Source organism: Agelaius phoeniceus, chromosome 4 (genome assembly GCF_051311805.1).
Source record: "Agelaius phoeniceus isolate bAgePho1 chromosome 4, bAgePho1.hap1, whole genome shotgun sequence".
Classification (NCBI taxonomy): Eukaryota; Metazoa; Chordata; class Aves; order Passeriformes; family Icteridae; genus Agelaius; species Agelaius phoeniceus.
In genome coordinates, this window is record NC_135268.1 from 1,522,304 (window position 1) to 1,542,151 (window position 19,848).

Below are 19,848 nucleotides of genomic sequence, written 5' to 3' on the forward strand. Positions count from 1 at the left end.
TTCCCCAAGAGCAAATTTTAGCTTGATTTCCAAGTATAACTCAAACTCATTTTGTAAATCTCTCTACAAAAGACTCATTTTTTTCCATGCCCTCAAAAGTGACCCTCAATTCTTCTATTCTAGCTGCAACTTAGTGCACAAAAAGAAACACTCCTTTAACGCAAAGATAATTTAATTGTCTCTCTGTTATTCTGAACACATGTTGTTATAAAGCACCAATATAAAGGCTACCACAAAGACTTGACAAAGCAGAACCACAGCTTTTCTCAGTCAGCTCTTATCCCTTGATTTCCTACAGTGAGAACATCGCTTTCTCCACAAAAGCCTGGAGATAGTAAAAAATGCTATAATTAATTTAGTAAGGGACAGCATACTTTAGAAATCTGTGGGAGCCGTCATATGGATGCAATTTTACATTTAGATTTTCCACACTAATACATTAGCAACTCCAAAGCATTTGGCAATCTACAGAAAACTAGTATGAAATGTTCAATAATGATATTTTTTATCTGAAATTAACCTTTAAATGCTTTAAGCCCTGAATGAAAAAGAAATTACTGACATTTTCTTGTTGGTAATACTCATCTTTCCCTTTTGAAGCTGAGGAAATAACTTAGAGCAATCTGTTTCTTAAAAGAAAGATGGAGTATCAACACCAAACCAAAAATGCTGTGTCATTTTAAGATGCTAAAAAGCTGTTCTATGTGCCAGCCTCACAGAAGTGACATCTGGCCCAACAAGTGAGGTATTTATATTTTCTAATTATTATTATGGCTATTTATTCAAGTGAAATAAACTAATAACGTAAGAATTAACATTCTTTTTCATAATTTACTTATGTATTCGTAACCCAACATCAGTTCAGCAAATATTTTTAAAAGTGTACATGTTTTTATATGATACTAAGATGTATTTCACAGCAAGAGAAAGCTAAAGTTTCTTTTACATATACTGAAATCAAGGAAATTCAACATTAATTTAGAATCAAAGAATATTAATTCCTTCTTTTGCTGGATAAAATGTCAATTCAGGAGAACATATTTCAGCTTTTCTGACCCAACACAGGTGTAGAAAGGAACGGCAACACCTGCTTAACCTAGAGTCTTCCGTATAATAAAAGCATATTCCTGAATTTCAAATGGATTTAAAATAGAGACAAAATTTCTGTTGCATTTTGCAGTACTTTTTGGTTCAGCTATGTTTGTTTGTTTTCATTTGGTTTTAACTGCTTTATAACGAGAAGCTGGAAAGTCAAATGTAACTCTGTTTTTTGTGGGACTGACATCAGACTGTACCTCTCTTCTTCCCAAAATATATTTTGTTTAAAATTAAATCTAATGTCTTGATCCACGTGTGTGCAAATATACGTAATTTTAGAAACAGTTTTACTATTTGACATTTATTAAAAGAGAAGCCCCATATGTGTATGTAAATACATACATGGGTGGTACAGTCTGAACACTATCAGGTTGTCTGTTGGTTGAGTTCCTGAACAAGCTCTCTGAATGCTGCCATTACTGGGGGATCGTTATGGCATGTTCACACAGGTCTCATTATAAACATAAAGTCAGCTCATAAAAACTTATAAAACCTAAGAAACAAGTCAGTTCTAGTCCCAGTCCACAAAATGGAAGAGAAAAAATGGAGATAAATACAGAGGATTTGAAAGGTCAAATATCCTCCCAGTGCATTTCTTGATTAAACAAACTGCCACACTTTTTAAAATCGTGTCATAAATCAACTTTTCCCCCCTGGCCCCATCTAGAACAACTATAAAATATAAATGCAAACAGAAAGTCAGATTTTATTCCCAAATGTCCACTACTCTGTAAGAGTTTCAGTTTTCTCATTATTTGCTCTAGGTTTTCCTGTGCAGAATGCAAACCTCTGAGTGGGGAGTTCATTTACAACCGGGGTAAGACCATACTTCCCAGGAATAGCACACACTCCTGCTTTACCTCCCCAGACAAGAAGAGATCACAAAGGCACGCAAGAAAGACAGCTTGTGACCTAGACTAAATGCAGCAAAGTTTTTGACATTTATCCATTCCTGTGATTTTGTTTGCAGAATAATACAGTTACCTTTTTACACCACTGTGGAGGCCTGTGAACCTGCTGGGGAGAGGGCAGTGCCAATGCCTGGAGGCATGCACCACAGGCTGGGGCATCCCCCCTGGGTGAGGGGGAAACAGAAGGCTTCTGCCCAAGTGCTCTGCAGAACTATGCCAGCTTACTCCAGTTGTGTATTCCCCATTGCCTGTCCCTACCCCTTTTACCCCTATGTGGTCTTGCCCTAAAATATTCCCTACTCCCCAGTGTTTCCCCATTGGTTAATGTAACCCTGCCTGTCCACCCTAGCACTGCCTTTTGGCTCCTGGTGTTCGTAGTGCACCTGTGCCCTCAGCTGATGGGCCCTGATGCTTTGCTTCACCCTCTCCTTTGCATATTTATATCCTCGACCCTCCACTGTCCGCTGACTTCTGTCCCTGGACCCCTTCAGTGCCAGACCCTAATAAACCCTCACTGGAACCCCATACAGGAGATGCTCCCATGTCTCGCCTGCCTGCTAGCTGTGGTGTGCTTGAGGGTGTGAATGCCGTGTGCCTGCCCAAACATTCTCCCTCTGAGGTCTGACGTGGTTTGAGAGGAAGTAAATCTCTGGGACATGAAGTGGTCAGGCCAAGTTGAAAATTGGCACCTGGTGTGGCTACTGAGGACATGGATACGCCTCTGAGAAGATAGGGGTTAAAAAGCAGAGCACTCCTGTGGGAAGCCCCCTTGGGTTCCGTCAGGGAAAGTGTTCGGATCCCTGCCCCGGCCCAGCTGCTGCGGCTGGGCGAGGGAGGGGCAGCCATGCGGCCGGGTGAGGTAGGCCGGGCCTGGGACAGAGAGGGGAGGTGAAGAGGCCCTGAGAATGGAAGGGGGGGAGAAGCACCAGGAGGCATCGGGCAGCCACCCCGAGAGAGAGACAGAGAGAGTACAGCCTGTGCCTGTGCTACCTTGAAACTTGATAACATGTGCAGCACAGCCAAGAAGGAGAAGAAGGGGGGGGGTGTGTGTGTGTGCAGCAAGAAGGTGTGTCCGGCTGCTTGTGGGAGCTTTTAACCCTTTTTTGGTCAATGAAAACTTTGCAGAACATTAACCTTCTTAGAAGAGAGATAGAGATGAAGTAGAGGAAGAAATGGGCAAGTATGATGAAGGTTCGTGCAAGTGAAAGATGTGGAAGAGTAAAGAAGAATCTTAGGTGGGAAGAGATGATGGAGTGGCTTTAGCTGGACTTTTCTTGTATAGCCATGGACAGAACCATGTTCCTTGTGATACAGAGACTGCATCCAGGGGGAGGCAATGGCTCAGAGCCAAGAGGGTTCAGCGTTGGTACCCCTCGGCCCCAGGGGGTGAAATTTTGGGGGGACAGGTGTCCCAAAGGTGAGACTGTGCTCTTTTTGGTATGGGACAAAGCATCCTTAAAAGGGGAACCCTAGAAGCAGCTCTGGTCCATGTGCAGTGGTGAGAGCACTGGGCATGGAAGAGGTCACGATGGCAAATGTTCTCCGGAGAGGAAACACAAGAGGTCTCAACTGTGTTTCCAGGGGAAGCCTATGGCACAAGAAGGACTCCTCTCCTCCTGATGATCTGAGAATTGATTATCTAAAGGGTAGTGATGGACCGAGAGCTGGTGATTTGGGGGATGGATGTATTGGAAATTTGGTGGGGGGAGGAGGAAATGTTTTCGGAAGGTTTTAATTTTCCCTGTGTGTTTCTTTTTACTTAGAGTTGTAGTTCACTTAACAAAGTTTTCTTTGCTTTATTCTCAAGTGGGGGCCTGCTTTGCTTATTCCTGGTCACATCTCACAGCAGAAACCAAGGAGAACGAACTTTCATGGGGGCACTGGCATTGTGCCAGCCTTAAACCATGACAGGATGCTTGCAGGGCAGGTAGTGGCACTGACCACCTCACCTCACTGCTACAGACCACAGCTTGCTGAACCAGGAAGAACAACAGTGGGCACTCATGATAGGCTTACTTTCCTTTAAATCTCATACAGAACAATATCAGAACAATATGCAATGAGGAATGCATTTGTCACAGACACATGATCAAATTTCCCTAGGCATAGACACGAAATTCAGCTTTAATGAACTGTCCTTTAGCAGAAGACAGTTTTGTGTGGTTAAAAGGAACATTTCTTTCCGTCATTTGCAGCACTCTGAGCCACGTTCTCACACAGTATCAAAGTACAGAAGATTTATTCACTATCATTACCAAATCTTTTGTGCCTGCTTTTAATTAAGGCCTTTGCATTTCAGTTGACAATCAAAGGCCATGTTCAGAATACACTCAAATTTCATAAACAAATAATGCTAGATCCTTCTCTTGGTTACTGTGGATTTATTCCATCAAATCAACAGAGGCTTCCAGTGACTTCCAGTACTCACTGCTGTTGGCAGAAGAGTGCATTTGAGCAGCCATCATTGCTGTACAATCCTGGCATCTCACAATAACTAAGTACACCCATCAGGCAAGGTTAGGCAAGGCAAGCTAAAAGAGACTACTGAAAGCAGTCATTGAAAAATTTACTTGCACTCCTTCAATAAAGCACCTTCCAGGAAAGCATTCCCAACTTGAGTAAAACTGAAGTCATAGGGGAACACAACATCCACATGCATTAACCTGGAGGTGCTCTGGGATGGTGACCATCTGCACCTTTCTGCTCCCACAGGGAAAAGAACACTGAACTCTGCTAACACAGCCATACAGCTTCACAGGCAGCTGTTACAGGCAGTCAGCCCCATCCTCACCACCACTGCCTGCCAGCCAGCCAGCCAGCACCACCACCCATTAGAGTCCAGGAGTTAGGATTTCTTGGAATTTCTCAGTCAAAGAAATTGCAGCTTCCTGTATTTGTGCTGGGTGAGCCTAAAATGCCAAAATTGTTATGGGGTTCTGCAACAACATCAATCAGCTTTTAAAGGACAGAACCCATTCCAGTACATGCAGCAAATTATTTTTTGAAAGATATTTTACATTTACCAGCTCTTTATTTTTATCATATAGAGTAACAATTTGCTAAATAGTTCTGATGCAAGAGTGGTGGGGCAGGAGCTGGATTTTCCTCTAGCTCTGGTCCAGGGGGTTTTCCAGATGCCTTCTGTCCCTTTGCTGTCACCAGAACTGATGCCTTGTGGAGACTGACCTTGAACAGAGGCTAGACAGAGTTAAAGAATAAATTAGTTATTTATTAAAAGGCCTCAATAGATCCACCTTGGGCAGCACAAGAGCGCAGCCAGGGCTGCACCCCCGGTGAACTCAAAATGGTCACAAAATGGACAGCTGGTCACGGGGTCTCTCACTTTTGTAAGTTCTGGTCCATTGGCATATTAGAGTTGCTTGTCCAATTACAGCTTTAGGTTATGAAGTCCCATCTTTCTTGGTTTTCTCTCTTCATTTCACCATTGTTTGTGCTCTTGGGCCTGAAATTTGGATCAGTCGTCCGTGGTTCCCAACTAGAGAAGGAATTGTTTTGTCTACCTACTCTGTGAAAAGAGCTTACTATCCCCTAATATGAAGCTCAGAACTACACACTAAAGCAGTACAGAATCTGAAAAATAAAAAAGCTAAAACCTGAGGCATCATTTCAATCAACATATTGTAGTCAGCAAAGTAAAACACTTCCATCAATACTTTGTCAGATAAGGGCTTATTTAATGGAGGACAATACCAATACAGCAATTTCCCAGCCTTCAGTGCACAATTATTTCCAACAGTCCATACAAAACAAAAGAGAAAATCTTTTCCAAATGGACATGCACATGGTACTGTGGGATTTTACAGATCCAATGGAAAACCTGATAGGCAGAGAAACTAGTAAATGTTAAAACTTAATTAAAGATGAAAACTAATAAAGGGAATAGAAGCTATATCCAATTACTGCAACATTTTATAACAACTATGATTTTTATTATATATTAATTAGTATAAACTTACAAAATATTAATATATATATGTGTCTGAGTGTGTGTGTGTGTACATATATATTTCCTACTACAGATAGTAGGGCAAATATGTATGCCCCTATTACTTGCTGTATAGCAACTGACAGTTTCATCTGTTTACTTCTCCAAAAAGGTCAAACAGAAGGACAGGACTATGTGCATCCTTTCCATAGGCAGGGTTTGAATGTGACTGTTTTGCAGAGTGTGGAGTCAAGGCCATTCATTGGGCAGCACTGACAGTGTGTGCTACCTCTAGGCACACTCCTCAAGATGTAATGTGAGGATAACAGAAAACACATACTTCTCAGTCTCTAGGAATCTTCATAAATTGCTTTTCTTTCAGATATCTCTACAGCTCAGTGTCTTTCTCTGTGTAGGCTGCATCTTTGTGTGCTTTCTAGAGAACACATGGCACAAGAGAAGAATCACAAGATCCCCCAAGCAAAGACTGAGGTTAACAGAATTTAACAGCTTATGTAGGTACATAACTTGATGTATGAATAATGAGCAGAAAACCACAAAATTTTGAGTGTGTGATTAGAAATACAGTTTTGTTTGTCTATTTTTACAGCTTGAGCATTTGATCAGAATTGCCTTAGAAAACCTCACAGTTCAAAGAGAACAGATTACTTAGGAACTCTCTCTGTACTGAGCACACCACAAAAAACATACCAACTCTGCAGCATCCACATGGAAGCTGGAACTTCAAGTGACAGAAAAGATCCATACATTCTGAGTGCTTTGGGGCATGCAGCACAGAGTCAGATCTGATCCAGCAAAGCTTATTAACTCAGCATAATGGCCAGCCATGGTAGAGCTGCACCACTTTGCACTGTGCCTCGATGCAAAATGACACCAGCCCTATCCATACAAGCACCCAGTGTAGCTCAGATTCCAAGCACAGTTTACACAGTGGGGACAACAGGGCCCAGCTTGGTATGGATCAGAGCTTCAGCTGCTGGCACTCCGTCTGCAGATCACCAAACACAACCAAGATGTGCAAAGAGCAAAAAAAAAAGGCAGCTCCTGTTATCGGCCTTTCCCCCACAAAGCATTAAGATGACAAACACAGCTTGTTCCTCAGTACATTGCAAAAAATCACAGGGCTGAGAAACACCTCTTTGGAACACACTTGTAACCACCTCCCCGTATTCAGGTCTATTCTATTCCACAGTTATTTACTTTCATAGAGTAAATAAATAACCCATGAAGGCAAAGTCCTCAGATTGATTTATCTCATGTAGTTATTGGAAGCAAGAAAAAGCTGTCAAATCTAGCCACATAAATCTAAATAATTTTAATATGTTTTTAGTGTATGCAATGAAAAAATGGAAGGAAGAGTTTATTTACCTTCTTAACATAGCACACAGCATGAGACTGGATTCAATTTTTTAACCAATTTGAAACAGCATTTTTTCTGCAGAGAAAGCTCTGTCATCTAAGGTTATGCAACAGATTAAAAGTGACAAAGAGAAATGGCCTCTATAAATTAGAGATAATTAACATTTGAGTCTCAGCATCATGAAAAATAGATGTTCTGTTACTCGCAATTAATTTTCTCTTTATTGAAATTTGGGGTACGTGTACTCTGCCAGTAGCAGTTGCTGCAGAACATTGCTTTTTGGGGAGGGGAAAAAGCTGTGCACTGCTGCACCCAGCTAAACCTTCTTGTGTTGCATGAGGAGCTCATCATCACTCCCCTCCTGAACAGCTCCCAGTACAATATGAACTCTGCACTGTGCCTCCAGTGCACACTTTGCACCCATGGAGGAACACCCTCAGGCATTGCAGGGGCTCCAACACAGCTGCAAAGTGTGTAACTGTGACAGGGACACTCACCCACCCCAGGCCCCCACAGGGATGAGTGATGACTGGCACAGACAGCCAGTTAGCCTTGCCTCTTCCCCATAATAATTTCCAGGAATGATCCATTTGAAGTCTGTTTTATACTGGGAACCATCTGCAAAATTTCAAGAGTAAAAATACCCTTCCAAGTGCTTGTGATGCCTCCTCTTCCCAGCTTTCTTCCACTGTGAAATAAAATTCACAAAAGGCAAATTCTGGCTTCTGTCAGCAAGCTACAGATGGAGCATTCCTCAGCTCTTTTGGCTCTTCATTTACATGCACCAGCCAATGGGGACTTGTGTTCCCAGATGCAAATACCTCAGGCTAGTTACTGCAATGCCACTATTCAAAAATCCCTGAGACAGACTCCACAATCCAAAAAAGGCAGCAGTTAATGGCAGCCAAAGAAATCCAGATGTTCTGACAAATTATATCCCAAAAAACACTCGCTCTAGAATGATGAAGAAAATAGGAATATATGCCATAGGGGGGGTTTATCGTGCTTTTCCACCTTACTCCCCACACACCCAGCTGTGCACGTTGCTTCAGCAGAACATGGCTATCTGGCAGTCTCTCAGTCTGTCTGTCTGTCTGAGCACCTTGCTCGCCTGAAGCAGCAGACTCTAACCTGAGTGTCCAAGTGGGAATTTCAGGGGAAAACGCCTTCCTAGAATGCAAGATTTCAGCACTGTTCACAGGGCCTGAGGCAGCTGGGTAGGAAGAGAAATAAAAAATAAATCTCATTCCCATATGTATACCAGAGAACCTGTCCAAAAAAACAATGCTAAAAAAGCCAAGAAAAGAACTTGTACTCTAATCACTTCAGGGGAAACTTGAGAGGATGCAAGCCAAAGCTGGTAAAAAGCTCCTACAGCTGCCTACACCCAGGTCAACTCCATCTCGCTTCATTGTATGGCAGATAACATGAATTAAAGCAAGTATTACTGGATTGATCAGATGAGCTCAATGGCAAAATAAAATTTCCAGAACATGATCTTCTGCCTCAAAATTTCAGCAAAATTTAAACTTTGACTGTGAATATCTGACAAAATAAACTGAAATCCCATATTTTGATTTACTGAATAAACAGTCTTTTTTGAATATGCTAAAGTCTACATTTCATAATTTGCATCTATTGCCATAAAAGTTGCATTAAGAAATCTTACTATAAATTAAACATGATGCCATTTCCACTGACAAACCAGTTACAAGAAACAAGACTGATTTTATTCATTCTGTAGAGGTATTTCCAACACTCCCAGTTCCTTAACAGATTGCAACATCTACTCAAGTGACAAAAGGTTATTCACATATTAAACACAGAAAAAAATTCAAGTTGCTGCCTTAAACAAGTCCAGACCTTTCAAGATTCTACACAAAATATCCCTGTCTTCTGACTCATGGCAGAAGCTGAAATGAAGAACTCAGAATTTAACTTGTTGGAGCAGTCACATCCCCAGTCCATGAACCTCCAAAGTTCCCTTGGGAAGCTGGTACTATCCCTGTGCCAAGACCTGAGTGCATTTCCAGCTGGGGGCCTTCAGTTCAATATTTTGAAAGAGTTATTTTTATGTTAGGTACCAAACTAACCATATATCAGCTCTCATAGAAGCAAACAGTGGTTTCAAGATCACCCCCAAAAAACACTAAAGATTTTATCCCCCACTCCACGTTTTATGGTAACTTTTTAACATAAATTTTTAGATTCTAAAGTGAACATTTTCGAGCACTTAAGCTCAGCCAGTCAAGTCTTGACCTTCCAATTTCCCACTGGGTGTCTCCCACAGGGAATTCCAGCAGTGGATTTTCCTTGCAGCTACTGCTACAGGCAGCTGCAGCAGGAGCATCACCAGGACGAACTTTTGTGAAGACTTAAAAGGATGGGACTCACATTGATTCCCTACAGTGGTGCTAGGTCTGCAAGCAGAGCATCCATCAGTAACCTGGGCATCTGTGAGACACCCAGAGAAGCAGGTAGAGCTCCATATGAAAGAATGTGACTGGAGCATACATTTTCTGACTAAACCCACTCCCCTCAAAATCCATCACAGCAGTATGAAAAGCAACCAAGAGGCTGGTATTTTCAGTAAAAAAAACCCAACTATTAGCAACACACAATCAGATTCATCATCCAATGATCATTTTCAGATCATTGATAATTTTAGTATTTTACTGTCACAGACACCACATAATAAACCTCCCCACCCATTTTTTAACTACACATTGAAATTATTTTAACTTCCTCTCCCTCTCTTCTGACTGGAAGGTCATTCAAAAAAATGATTGCAATAATAGTTCAGAGTCGTTTTCTAATCTACAGCCCATCATTATTCATGGTGAGCTTATACTCCTTTGCTCTTCTGCCAACATGGTCTTTTAGATAAGTCATTCTTTTCTGTTCCTCATACTGGTCTCCTGATGAATTAATAAGAAAGGAATCCTATGCCCTCTTGTACTTCATTTTGTTAGGATAATAAGCCAAGCTTTTCCAGTACACTGTCATACAATAAGCTCTCCATTCCCCAGATCACATCATCTGCTCCAGTCCCATTCATCTTCCTTAAACACAAATGATCTAATTACTGCCAGCTTTCCAGAAGAGGCCTAACCTGTGTGTATGGAACAGAGTTCCCTGGATTCCTCTGGGAATCAGCTCTGTTTCCCTCTCTCTGCTGCATTAGATCCACGGCTCAGTTACACTTTGAACAACTAATTTACCTGTGTTTTCCTTCACACTATTTGTTTCTGACGTATTAAGTATTTGTTCATCCGAAAAACTTCATGTTATTAGAAAAGCACAGAGACAGGTACTGAGAGACTACTCCATGTCATCCTGTTTGCATTGTTCCTGACTGCCCTGAAGCAGCTCCATGGGTAAGGAGTGTAGTATCAGCTGGCAAACTATTTTTTTTAGGAGAACTAAGGGAAATTTCCGCACACACCAAATTTTTCTCTACCACATAGAAGCTGAAGGGCTCTCACGCAAATGTCCACAAAAGCAAAGGAAATTATATTTGCCAATAAGGATTTTTCTTTTGTTCTTCTGACAGTTTGTGATAATGTTTAAAAAACAGGTGAGCCTGAGGTCTGGTGGTAGTATTACCTAATGGATAGGATTTCACTTCTCTTTTACAGAATTAGGGGTAAAATTGCTCATCGGATTTACTGTGGTAGAAGGCATAAGTATATTTTAGACAGATGAGAGGGAGTACGTAAATATTCGGGGCTTCCTACAAGCTCTGGTTTCTTTGCCTTCACAGACAGGATCTATTTATTGATAAAAGTCTGTTTTAGCAAGATCATAGCTGCACTTCCATAGTTAATGTCCCTTCCAGCCTGTGCAAGTGCAGTACTCTCACGAGAATTACTGTTGTGTCCAGGGCTCCCACATGCTTCATCCGCATTTCTAACAATCCACGCTTGAGGGGAGCAAGGAATTTTCCCAAAAGAACCTCCAGAAGATCCTGGGAAAATAAATGTTGCCAACTATCCAAATATAAACACACTCAACTATCCAAATATAAACATTTCTAAAGCTATCTAAAAAGAAAAAATGTACCATTTTTTTTTTCATTTGAGAAAGCATTTTTTCTTGGATTAAAACAGTGAAACCTGCATAGCAAGAATTAAATTCTTAAGTACACAAACACTAAAACCCATAAACTCCTGAACAGCTATCTTCAAATAGTTTTTGCTAGTGCTCTGCCCTTTGCTCCCTGTCTTCTGAGATGAGAAACTGAAAGGAGTTTTATTTACTTGTTTATCAAATAAATTCACTGCTGGCTTTAGAAGAAGTTTCGAGACAAATGTGTCTCTCTCCCACAATCTAAATTAGTTTCTGCTTTAAAGGAAGAAGGAGGTATCACTGGAAACGAGTATCTCTGTGGGACTATTTTACCATGCAGCAACCTAAAACAAACTTTGTACCTACAAGAGAAGGCAAAAAGCAGATTTCACACAGTACCTTCTCTCTCCTGTAACAGACACAGGTTTATGTGAAGGGCACTTGATTTTTCTATCAGTGATACTGTATTCATGATTACTTCCCCATTAAACACACATGAGTTTGCTCTCAGTTTTCCTCACCAGACTATGTGTCACTGTGCTTAAGTGCCACATCAAGATAAACCCTTTCCCTCCTCTACAGTGTCAATTTTACTTTTTTTAAAGCATAACTGCAACCTGCAAGACGTGGTAATCCTTTTCTACAAGCATGATCAAGCTCTTGCAGAGATGTTAGTTAAAACCAGGTAAGTTATGAGCACCCTACTTTCAGACTGATAAGCAGGCTCAGTAAAGTTCACAGTCACGGCTGCCTGAGCCAAGTAATTAAATTCTGACTCTTATGAAGCATAAGGTCTGAATAAAGACATTAGGCATATGTTTTTAAGCAATCATTTTGCTTCTTTCAGAATTCATGTTCTGAGGATGCAGAAAGATTCTAAGGCTCAGAAAGCCAAATATATTTCAATATTTTCACTACTTAAAAAAAAAAAATAGAGTTTTTACAGAACCTGAAAAGTGGCCTTTGTTGGGGAACTGTTTCAGTGATGCTTTACCTGCAAATAAAAGGATCTATTAGGAACAATATTGTTGGCAAAGCTGCTTTGGTCTGAAATTTGACCACCACACTTCTATTTCTAGAAACTACTTACAGATTCTTTCTTCCCTTAATATTGCATCTTCTTATTTGGAAATTCAGCATGATATTGTTTTCTGGGAGAGATAGGATCTGTTATTAGACAAGCTGATGTGAGATGGAAACAGACACTTTTTTCTTGGCCCATGGTTCCTTCAGGAACTAAAGAAAGCTTGTGCTTCTGAAAATTTCTGTGTTTTCTCCATCATACCAGCTCATCTAACAAAAGGCTACCTGCTCCTGTGGATCCTCAGCTCAGCCCCAAACTGCCATAAGCACTGTAAGAAAACAGACACTCTCTCAGTGGTATTCCCTGATGTTTAAAGCCAAGCCATCTCCATTGTATCCCACCAGAAACATTTTCTGAGAGATATCCAAACACCAGCCACTACAGCTTACTGAATGAAGGAGCCACCACCAGCTGACAGAGAAGTGATGGCACAAACTCCAGTAACAGCATTGCCTCCTTCATACTTTACTTTTTTCTTTTCTCTTATGATGCTTAGGATGTTTTTTCACTCTTGCACCGTTTGTTGCTCCCAGCAGTGCCCTGCTGAGATGACAGTGCTTGCTGAGTCACCCTTTATTTCCTCAGCAAGTTACACAAAACAGGGTGGGATGCAGAGATTTCAAGTCAGCATTGCTTCTCAGGATATGTGCAAATTGACACCAGGAATGGGAGCAGGAGATTTTGAAATAGGCCAGTGTTTCAATGCCTCTGAACAAACTGCACTTTTAAAAAACACTCTGTTGGTAAACAGCCTTACCTAAAACCAGCCCACTCACTAAGAGTACACCTGGTTTAGAGAAGTGCATTACATTCTTTTTTATTTGAGTTCATGTCTAGATAAATTAGCTTCTGGAAGGAAGCTGTATTTTACATCATTAACATTTCTCTCCAATATCAAAACTGATATTAGAAATTCACTAAAAAATGAGCCTACAACAAGAGTACACCATAAAAAAAGCACATGCACATTTCCACAGCAAGGATTTTATGTAATCTAAATTAGATTACAGAGTTGATTTCTGTCTAAATACAGTGAACGGAACAGATACATTTTGCCATAGATTAATCTAAATTTACATAACTTCAAATAGGTCACTACAGATAATGCAACATCTTGAGGAGGGACTTCTGAAAAACAGTGAGAGATTCTATCCCCTTAATAAACCATATAGTCTAGGCTTCCAAAAATGTGTTGGTAGCCTTATGTATCATAAGGCCATATGTCCTAAGTTACAGGTATCATAATTCAGCCAAGAGCAGAGCAGCTTCACTCCTTCCCCAGTCAGTAGAACCTCCTTCCCTGACAAAGGGAATCATTATTTGTAAAAGAAAAGCATTTTAACACATGATGAATGATATGAATAGTAACTTGAGATGTGAAAATATGGTAATCTCTTCAGCTTGAGGACAGGTGGTGATATAGTACCCTCAATAGCACAGCATCCCATGTGCTGGCAGGATAATGGTAGTTCTAGAAAATTAATGTTTAAAGGCTTCCCCTTCCACAACTCAACTAAAAGGGAAAAAGATATATGCAGCAAAGAAGAGCTTTTATGTGAAATAATGTTGTATTCATAGAACATGGTACAACTCACACCATAAATTCACTGTGAATTATTGCAGACCCACATTGCATCCAATATGACTACTATAGTGGAATCATAGAATCATCAGTGTTGGAAAAGCCCTCCAAAAGGAGTCCTCCAAACTCAACCATCTCACAGATGGGTCCTTCTGACAAAGATCAAAAGCAAGACAAAACTCCATTAAATAAAAATGCATTAATTTTTATCTAATTAATTCTAGGAAACATTTCAAGATATTAACTAATTTAGCATGAATGCCAAGGGTCATGTGCCCAGTTTTCTAATAAAACCCATTCAATTTCCATGTTAAAAAAGCCATATCCAGCAGCTGAATTGTACAAGTTGATTCAGAATCAAACCCCAAAAATACAACCCCAATAACACAACCCAAAACCACCCACAAACACCCCCTCCACACAGATTTATGACTTTTTATTTCTTATACCACAGATAAAGAATCCAAGTCCTCATCTACAACAGTAAGAGCCACTCTGAAAAATGACAAAACATGAGGATGTAAGGAGGTCAAAGAACACTGGAGATGGGTAGAGAGTGTAACCTTAAAGGGAGACAGAGACAGTGTCTGTTTCACTCACATCATTTGAAACACCCTATATAAAAGTTTATCACATCTTTCTGAAGACAGAAAAATCCCATTCTCACATATATTCCCCAACTTTGTGATTATTTTGTACAGTACCAGTATCATCAGAATTATTTTGAAATTAATCCTGAGTCCTTTCTCCATCTTTAAAACTTCCATAAAGCTGGCCAAAATTAATTTTGTCATTTCTAGCTCATTTCACAAAAGAAAAAATAAAAAGGGTCAAAATGCTTTTCAACATTTGGACTAGCAAATCGAAAAAAAAATTTTAAAATCTAAGAGGGTAATAGTTTAACTTGAAAAAGAACCAAACACCAGCAAAATCAAAATAAGTATTCTCATACACATCTCCTAAAATTTGCTACATTTTCCTCTATTTGCACATAAATATTAGCACCATTAAAAACCATCTTTATTCAGATGTACAAGAATGAAAATGAGCAGTTAAACCAAAGTATACCAATTGTTTATTTATACACCTTCAATCGACATGGCCTAAAGGAGAATAATTTCTTTCTCTTGCAGTCTGTGATTTCATTAAGTCACTCTGCTCAACTTTAAGCACTAAAGATCTTGAAATAATATCTAATTTAATATTACTGCAAGAACCTCAACTCCAAAGTTGTCAGCATATACCCCATCAGAGAGCCATTAATAAAATGCTCTTTATTGAAGTCTGTATCTTTTGGTTTTGAAAAGATCAGAGTGGAATAAAACCCACATTAACAATCTCCAGTAATCACTCCCTGCAAAAACTAAAACATGCTTGGACTTGAAAGTACACATTTAAAAATAATAGCTGAGCATTCCTTTAAAAGGAAGGCCCAGCACTGATCTAAATTTCATGTGAGGCTTCAGCTCAAGATAATGTTAGGATTAACAAAGTGGGCATGACACACTTTGATTTAAAGACTGCAGCTTAAAATTCTCCTCCTTCTACACAAATCTCATGGCACAGAAAGGCAGTGATTTATGTATCACTCTCCACCACCATAACTTCTCCAAAAACCTCTGAGCAATCCACAATTGCAAATACCTCGAGAGGGACAGTTTCAGGGCATGTGAAGGTCCCCAAAAACCCCAGGAATTCTCAAGGTTGTTCTGAGTTAACAATACTTCCCTTCTCCCTTGTGTATGCAAGAATAAACCAAGAGCCCTTGAATGAAACCCATGAAGAATGTTTTGCAAACACAAGAGTGACAGACTTCCAGACCTCTGCAGGAAGGTCAATTGTGTGACATAGCAAGCTCAAAAGCTAGACATTTATGGAAGTTGCTTTCTGATCAATATTCATCTCATAAAAGCCATCCATGTCTATGTAAAACTAAAGACCTTTGTCCTGCAGGATGGAGGACTTAAGATGCTGGAGCCCAGACATCAATTCTCTGCTCCACATGTCCTTTCATTTCTGTCATGGTAATTTTTGTTTCCCCTACCACAATTAAATTCAACTGTTAATTTATTGTTCTACCTAGCATCTTTGTCCTTAGCACATGGCAATTCCTTCCCATGCTGCCACAGTGAAACACTGTCATTCCTGAAGCAGCACTTCCCTTAATCCCTCACCATGACTCACAAGAAGACCAAGAGAAGGGCATTTCCAGCCTCTGTCAGAGAGAAGTCAGACTCCACAACACTCAGCATCCAGACCCTTCTTTTCCTCAAAAGTCATGTGCCAAGCGAGGTGTATTTTCTCCTGAGATATTTTTCTCCTGGAAGAGAGAATTATTTTTCCTGCCTAGCAATGAGCTGAACACAGTGATCTACAAAGCCCTGCTGAGGGAAGCTGGTATTGGATCACATGGATGACATGGATCACATGTCATAAGCATTTTTCCAGGATTTCTGGACTCCTGTGATCAGAAACTTTTCTTTGCTGGTGGGCCAAACTTCTACTCTTTTCCATTCTTCACTACAAAGAACTTAATAATAAAGTTTGCTGCAGAAGTTTCCTTTTCCTATAAGTCATTATGAAGTTTTACCACTGGTGTATGAAACAAAAGTTAATTAGTCTTTTTCATTTTATAGACATAAAAAGGAAACTCAGGCAAATAAATGCCTTCATTTCAAAAAATTACCATTCCCTCTTTTTAAGTTTTATTTGTGAACACAGCTGGGAGAAGCCTTGGGAAAAGGCACACTGCTGCTGAAGGACTACTTTTTGGTACATGTCTCTTCCAAGTTTTTCCAAATGACAGAACCTATTTTACTTCTAACTTCAGTTTCTACTTAAAAATACCATACCAGTTATCCATAACATATATTCACAGAAACTTGGTTCTTCCAAAGACAACATTAAGAAGCAGCAGCTGGAAATGTCAGCATCATGATAAGTATTATTAGTCTTATGGCCAAAAACCTCCTGTTAATTCTTCTGGTTTGCCATGTAGATTGAAGATCATTTTACAATCATGCACTTCACTTGCCTACACACAAGAGAGCTCCTGCCAGTACTATAGCTACCATCCACAATAAAAAAAATGAACTTCAGAAAAAAAAAACCAACAAAAAAATTTAAAATCAAATTAAAAAAAACCCCAAAAAATACATACACCCCCCCAAAAAAAAATCAAACAAAAAACCAACCAAACAAAAAAACAAAAAACCAAAACAAAAACAACACAAAACGAAAAAAAAAAAACCCAACAAAAAAAACCCAAAGCCCCAAAAATCCAAGTGTGGAAGATTTTTTTCCCTGCTAAAAGGTGATCTTGAAAATGACAAAGAATTATTCATGGTTTTAACCTTTTTGTTCATCTACTGTGTTGTGGATGTTAAAGATCTCTCAAGGGCAGAGCTACTCTTCTTTTTCCATTTCCCCAAAGACATAAGCACAGTGTCATCTCAGCAAACTACGCTTCCCAAGAAAGAAAATCTGTAGGCTGGCTTCCATTTTGTCTTGCATATTTCTCAGTAAAGATAAGCACCAGTGCCTAGTGAACATCATTTAAGAAAACCCAACTTCCTGAGCAGATGCTCAGTTTGCTTCCAGCACTGCCTTCATGCAGAAAAGCAACAACAAAAGCCACTTCCAGTTATGCAGTTCAATTGTACTAACAGCAGTATTTTTTCCTCTCCCTTTTTTTCTCCCGTAAATTTCCCACATCCTGTGCTGATAATAACCAGTTCCAATACATTCTTTATAAATCCTGCACTGTTGGCAACCCATGAATCATCTGGCAAAATAATTCCTCATGCCTGCAGGGCACAGATAAAGGCTGCCCTGTGGCACCGGGCCAGTACAGCACATTCACTTGTTCGAGACACTAGGAGTCGGCATGGTCACACTGAACCCAGAAAAGGGCTTTGCTCTTCTCTCTATGTCTCTTTTTCTTTTTTTAGTGACCAGAAATCAAACTAGGCTCTGTGCTTGACTTAGAGCACCCAGTTCATTGGTCACTAAGTTCACATCACAAAGGAAAGTCATCTCTGCTTTTCTAAGCTCCCACATTCACAGCCTTTTTATATCAAGGCCTTAACAAACTCCATCTGCAAAGTTTCAAATTCAAAATTACCAAAGTTTGCATAAATGTCTTTTAACTTTCACATATATGTCTTTGAACTTTCTTTTAATACTCACCATAACACATTGGCAAGTATATTCCTGGGCTTTATATACTAACATTTATAATAGGATTTCACAGAAATTTTTTCTTGTACAAATATTTTCTGTACTTTAATATACTCCACTTTCAGGAGGAGACAGACACACATCAGACTGCACTAAGTAACTGTTCTGTTATCTACTCCTGATTTTCCTGCTCTTTATTTAGTGAGAATAAGATCTGTTCTCTCCATGTATGAAAGAAAATTATTCATAAATGGCTTCATGCTCCTGCAAATTTCAGTAATTCCTGTACAATAGATCAGGAAAGCCTGACACCCACATTTCAAATTAAAAAAAAAAAAAACAAAAAAAAAACCACCCACAAAAAACCTCTCCACTTGTTTGCATCTTAAAATAAGCAACACCACCATACTCAAAATAAGTGAAAACAAGCTGCAGTAAATAGTCAGGGTGAAGCCCCCAGAGGCTGACTGGCAGCCAAGTAGGACAACATAAAATACTTCAGCAAAGGTTACACACAGTAACATTTAAATTAAAGGCAGCTCAGTTGGGTAACTAAATGAAATGCCAGCTCAAATCACATTCCTGACCATCACACACAGTAATATTGCATGGAACTCTCACTCCAGTCTATCTGCCCCCACAAATAAGGGTTAATAAACCAAGAAGCAATGGAAAAGCTTTGTATCCCTATTCATTTCAGGTAGACAGATGAACTCTAGCTACAAAAGCATTAAAAGAAAAAAATCTGTTTCTATTACCTTTATAAGTACCTGTGTACTTATATACCTTTGAGAAAGAAAAAGAAGGAAAAAATAAATACTTTAAAGTTTTTTTATTTGGTCTAGCTGTTCAGAAACTGTTTTAAATTATGGCACTCTTCCTCCATTCTGGTCAGAATTCACCACTCAAAAGAGTTAAGGCTAAAATAAGTAACTTTGCCTTCTCCCACAGCCCAAGACCTCCAGAGATAAAACCAATTACTTATGAGGAATTTACCTGCAGAAAACTAAAACCATTCCTCTCCATGAGTGATACTTTCACAAGGGGCATGAATAATGCTGCTTCAGAACTCCTCACTGGAGTCAGAAAGTGCCTTTGGCAGTGGAATGCATGCTGGTTTGGGGAAGAGGTGAAAAAATTACGTCTGATCAAACGCAAATAAGTTGTTGCACCAGGATGGAAAATAAATTCTAAAGCCACAGGTAGCCCTCTGGCATGCCAAGCAAGAAACTCAACTTTTCTACTTTGTTAGAATGCAGATGTCTAACATCAGAGTAGCTATCCGTAGTGTCTAAAATATGGGGTAGCCTTTAACCAAAAGCAAAGAACTGAAGCTTTTGGAACATCCCAAACACTATGCAACAGCAGGTGGGGACATCCAAACCAGACATATAGTAGTGTATTAAAGACTCCAAGCAGTTCTAAGCTTCTCAGCATTTCTCTATTTAAAACTAGTGACAAGAAAAGTGGCAGAATTTTACTAGAAAAGAAAACTTCCTTACATCCAAATGTTGCTAGTAAATAAAGGGTACAGGGATGGAAGGAGCCTGGCATTTTTTACATTAACATCTGTTAAATGAGAAAGTAAACTCTATGTCC

At 39.7% G+C, this 19,848-nt stretch overlaps 1 protein-coding gene across 8 annotated transcripts in view; it reads right to left on the minus strand.

The window, feature by feature from the left end:
* INPP4B (inositol polyphosphate-4-phosphatase type II B) overlaps positions 1-19,848 on the minus strand; it is a 289,342-nt gene that overhangs the window by 120,095 nt on the left and 149,399 nt on the right. The gene's annotated exons all lie outside the window — the stretch shown is intronic.